Here is a 6000-nt window from a genome sequence, read left to right as displayed (position 1 = left end):
CGGGGTTCTTCTTACTGCCCCCCGAAAAAGGTATAAGTTTAGGTGTACCTTTGTATGATGATTATGGAACCATACGCCAAGAAAAAAGGGATGACATTGGAGGAACCCAAAAGTGGTACAATAATGAATGGCCTCCTGAATGAATCATTGCTACTTACGGACCAGCTACTTGGGCCCAAGATGGGACCTGGGGTTATCGAACCCCCATATACATGCTAAATAGAATTATCCGCCTTCAAGCAGTCATGGAAATAGTAGCCAATAAGACAATTCAAACTCTGGATCTAATCACAAGTCAGCAATCAAAAACTTGAGCAGCTATGTATCAGAATAGGCTTGCCTTAGATTATCTGTTAGCTGAGGAAGGGTGTGTGTGTGGTAAATTCAACACTTCAGATTGTTGTTTACAAATTGATGATAATAGACAGGCAGTTATGGATATTGCAAAGGATATCAGAAAACTGACTCATGTACTTGTACAAAAATGGAACTCCATGCTCGACAGCCAGTGGTGGGATAACTTGTTAGGAACAGCTTGGTGGAAGAAAGTAGGATTCTTTTTATTATGCGCGTTGGCCAGTATAATATTTTTACCATGTTTAATCCCTTGTTTCATTAGATTGATAGTTTCTGTAGTACAAGGAATGCAAATATCAACAATGCCGACGGATCCAAAGACGGCTCAAAGTGCCAAAGTACTGTTGGTCACCAGAACTCCACCCTCCTGAGATGAAGAAAATGTCAAATTAATATTGTCCAGATTAGAGCAAAAAACTCAAGTCAATAATTTTACAGAAAGAGAGGAGGGATTGTGATAAACTGAGAAAATGATTCCGGCTAATTAAGAGAAAACAGTGTAAGGTCAATATGACCTGGAGAGAGAAAAGAAAAACAAATCGTAAAACTTAATTGGGCCCCTATAAAGAGGTAAAACAAGTTACCACCCTTTTACCTTGTGTAGGATTTATAGTGAGAGAATTTTGTTTAGTTAGCTAGATAATAGCACCTTTCTTAAAATTTGTAACTTTGTATAGATAACAAGCAGACATCTGCTGAATGTCTGATTTAACAATATATTATGGATGCTTATAGATAACATTCTTGGTAAGAAATATCTGTTGAATGTATGACCTAACAATGTGTGATGTTTGTACTCATGTACCTAACAATGTGTAATGTTTGTACTCATGTACCTAACAATGTGTAATGTTTATACTTATGTATAATGAATATTCATGTAGTAGCTGGAAATAAATGTAGAACAACTGTCTTCTTTGGGTGTGACAGGCGTTGGGAGTTGTTGAACCCCTTCCCTGATCACCCAGCGCTGAATTTGCTTTTATCATATAATAAATTCTGATATTGGAAATTGCCTGACTGGGTTTCAATTTCTCACACCAGTCAAATGCAGAAGTGAATTTTCATCCTTGTGGTTTTTTCTTCATGTGGACCTAATAAACAGATTTAAGAAATACATAAATACTAACTTCACACATAAATACTAACTTCACATACAGTGCTCACACCTGAAGAAGAGAAATGGGGGAAAAAGGTCAGATGTAAAGACAGAAAATAAGGACAAATATTTTATATTTTCCTTTGAAAAAAAGTGAAAACAATTCCATCTTGATTTAAAAAATAAATTAATTTTTTAGATTATTTTAAGATTGTAACTTTTCAACAACCAAAGTCAACACAACAGTGGCTAGCACTATTTAAAAGTAGGGGCAATTTTAAGATAGCTCAGCTTATTGTGGCTTGTCCGAGAGAACAGTAAATGTAATTGGAATTATCACTTGCTCATGTTTTGCTTCGTTTACAAGGCTTGTGTTTCTTTGACACTAAGTTTCTGTGGCTAAATTTGATGAGTCAGAAAAAAGACTTCAATCTCTGTCCCAAAGCTAATTTGCAATTCACAACTTCTTCTCTGCAGTTTGCTGTTATGAAGAGACTGTCAATCATATGTAAATATAGGATGGTGATAACTTGGAAAAAGAAAATTTTTAGAGGGAGAAGGTGACCATGATGACTCTCTGAAACTTATATTTTAAAAATTAATGAATTCTATGTGTTGTGTTGTCTTGTTTACTCTGCAGGTGAAGTATATGTTTGCCACCAATACCATACAATAATGGCTGCAGAGATATCTGAAAGTATCACCAAAGAAGCCTGTTTATTTCTCATGGGAGTCATGGGACTACTGGTTCCTGAGACTATTTTTGTGCATGCATGGGTGAAAAGCATGATTGGCCAATCTACATGACTATGGTGATATTGCAAGAGTTCAAGCTTTCAACAATTTTACCAAACGAAAGAGAGGTGGAAAGTGGGTGTCATTTGTTAAGTGTTCTTGACATACAGGCTTTTTTTAGTCTGTGATATTCTTTCAACAATTTCTGACAATTTACCTTTTTGATAGAGGACCTGGTTGCCTCACTTCTCAAGGACAGTAGATATTTCCCACTGGACTTCACTGCCTGTGTAGGATGGGGTCCAGCTCTTTGGGTAGTAGATAAAACTCAGTGTCCCCTTTTGAATCAGTGAGCAGTCCCAGTGATATGATTTTATCTTGGAAGAAGTTTTCTGTTGTTCCCACAAGATCTGTTTTAAGGATAAAGTAGGCTACATAAGCATATTTTGTGGAGAATCTGGGATGCTTTGAGAAATCTCTGTAATGCCGCTGCTTGTCTTAAGCAAATTGATGTAGTTGTACTTTATTGACATGCAGTAGATGCAGCTGCGTATAAGAAGGGTTTTTAAAGCTTTTTTATGATCTGAATGCATGTGAAGATTATCCTTGAGAATTTTATTGCTTACCAAACATATTGTTTCACTAGTCAGAGCTGCTTGTGGGAATGTCATGAGTCAGGAGGTGTTAGGTAAGCAGACTCATCTTCTCGGAGTAGTGGTTTGTCCCTGCCAGTTTGTACCTGAGGGAAGAGGTGACTTAGCTCACTATGTGGCAACAGTGAGGTGACTTTGATTTTTAAGTTTGGCACTAGGAAATGCATCACAGGCAACATTTCTAGATCCCAGCCAAATATGGAGTTGAATATGTTCAGGTTTGCAGTCATGGTCAATAGCAACTTGTAAAAAACCTTCAGTGGGGAAGGAGACTATTTTTGCATATATACTATCTTTGGGAATGTTAAATCTTTGAGAAAATGAACCTTGATAAGTCCTTGAGCTTCTGCTGTTCAGGAAATGCAAGTAAAATTTAGTATTTTAGGAAAACCTAAGCTGATGTAAAAGTAAGGACCACCATTTTGACTTGAAGATGGCAGAACAATCAAGTAGTTTTATTAAGTAAGTTGCCTAAGGATGTAGGAAAATAAAATCTAATAAAAAGGAAAAAGGCACAAAAAGTAATATTTTATTTGAGATAAATAAAATACACAATGAAGAAAGGCAATACTGATAATTTAATTTATTGAGGGCCATGATGTAGGTCACTCAAGGTTTAATTTTCACATGCTAATCATAAATTCACTGACGTTACATCTGCGTCTGAAATTATTATGTCATAATGTCTGTTAAATTAATTTCCCATCCTTCTCTATTTAAAAGTTAATTCCCTATCTATAGAAACCATGTTTATATTACACATACGCACAATTAATAGCACTTTTAAATCTGTATATAAGCATGTATATTTATAGTAAATATAGTCAAGTACAGCTTAAGACCTACAAATCCTAAACTCAAGCTGTTTTACAACATTGCCTTAAACCATTAGAACTGTACACTAAAAATCATGTTGTCTAATCATGCGCTAACTAATGTACTCTAAAATACTAATATTGGGAGAGCACATTACCTTCATCTGTAATGCTTTTGTTAAATGCTAACTCAAATAGCAATCTGCATCAAGCCACAGGCAGTACTATGTCCAGGCAATAGCAGTCATGGCAACTCTGAAACTTCTAATTTATTATTAAATATTTATATTGCAGTGTCATGCTGAGACTCAAACTACAGAAAGACACGGTGCCTTTCCAGCTCTTTCTAGATGTTTGTCTTTCAAGGGGACAGAAAGCTCACAAATGCTGTGTGACTATAATGCAAGTATTGAACTAGTTTTAATTGCTGTAAGAGGGAAGATATAAACAAATGGATTAAAATAATATGTATTTTGCAGTAAAGCAGTGTTACTCTACTGCAAGTATTAAGAAAGTAAGAGAGCAAAGCCTCAAAATCAGGTTTAGCTTATGCAAATTTTCTACATATTTATTCCAGAAAGAATTATAATCACTTGGTTGTGTCCAAATTAAGCCTGATACAGTAAAGCACAGCTCTGGAAACCTCAGATTTTTAGCTCTGAATGTCTGCTTACATCTGTGGTGAATTTGTTCTGTTGCTCTTATATTAGCAAATGACAACTATCAAATACTGAGAACTTATTATTTTACCAGTAGTTCTTCATGGGATCACCAACATGTATCATAACACAGAAATATTCACAAAACTAATGCTTGTCATAATAACTTAAAATTGCTGTGTTTGCTTCTTCTTTATTGTCATAACATTTATTTATTTTTTCATCTGTCCTCTTTCCATGAACAAAGACACTAATAATCTCTTTATTTCCTCCTTCCCTTTATCTTTCCTCTATATTGGATTTTTTTATGAAACAAACCCCACAGATATCTGTGGGATAATTCTTTCATTAATGGAATTGAATTTAACAAATTACTTTAAAAAAGAACATTTCAAAACTTTCCATCTGCAAACAAAATTCAAAACTCAGTTTTGTGAACTCCCCCATAACATTTAACAGATATCCTTCTCTGAGTTCATATTTCTCTGATGAGCACCTCCATGTTTCTCTAGCAGAAAAAAAGATCTGTCTCCTCTAGAACTGGACAACACCTTGGACTTTTGGTGGGCTGCTCTTTTCTTCCCTATGCAAATACGAAAAAAGTCACTGGAAAAGGTATAGAGAGCTTTTCCTGAAGTGTTTCCTCTCATAATTTCTGTTGACTTTAATGGGATAGGAACTTGATCAAAGGTAAAGAATGAAGCTGACAAACAACACAGGATCAGAATGACAAGATTCCTTATCCTGCAACCCTCTGAATGTACATTGTTATCAGCAGCAAATCATTGTAAACACTGAATTTAATGGCGGGTCGGATTCATATCCAGCCTTGGCACCTCATGACACTTCCTGCCCCTCTGTTTTTCCACTGCTTAGTGCACTTCGTGAGATACGTTCTTCAATATGTGAGGGAATTAGTGAAACTGACATCTCTGTTATGTTTAAGCTCCTGAATTTTCTGCGTTCAGTCAAGTGGCATTATATTTGGACTTTTTATCTTCCTCTCATACACTCTTTTCACTGCTGTCCATGTCCCAGTGGGAGTCAGATGGGCTGCCTTGTACCTCACCACAGCACAGGGAATGGTCTGCATTGTGAGGCAAGGAGAGTGTTTTTGCCTACCCAGACCTCTACTGTTGTATGCACACAGCACAACATCTGGGCCAATTGCCAACCTCATCTTTCTGTTGAAAGCTAGAAATGAGCACATGATGAAGGTTGGTTCAGAGCAGGTATTTGTGGATGGTTCTGCATTTGATAACTGTTATATGTGGTGTGTAGCTGTGAGGAAATTGAATTTGATCACTCAGGCAGAGTCCTTTTCAGTGTTAAAATCTAGCTGGGAAAATACTTTACCTTGGGTTTCTCTTTACACCCGGGGCCCATAACTGGATACATCTGGTACGTACTAATGTTTGTCTTTTTAGGTCAGCATACAGCCATACTGTACATTCAGAATTTGAATCACACTTCTGTATAAAAATCAGTTCCTATGGATCTGACTGCAGAACAAGTGGCAAAGACTGTAAATGCTAAGGAAAAGGGAGCCATCTTGTCTCAGTTCTGTCATATACCTATATAAATCTATATCACTCTGCATGTTTATTAAAGCACATTTATCTTGGCTATAACTCTACTCTGTTTCTTGAAAGCAATCGATGTTTCCAACAATCTTCTGTCTT

Source organism: Chiroxiphia lanceolata, chromosome Z (assembly GCF_009829145.1).
Source record: "Chiroxiphia lanceolata isolate bChiLan1 chromosome Z, bChiLan1.pri, whole genome shotgun sequence".
Classification (NCBI taxonomy): Eukaryota; Metazoa; Chordata; class Aves; order Passeriformes; family Pipridae; genus Chiroxiphia; species Chiroxiphia lanceolata.
The sequence above is the reverse complement of the archived record's forward strand: the minus strand, read 5'-3'. Positions refer to the sequence as shown.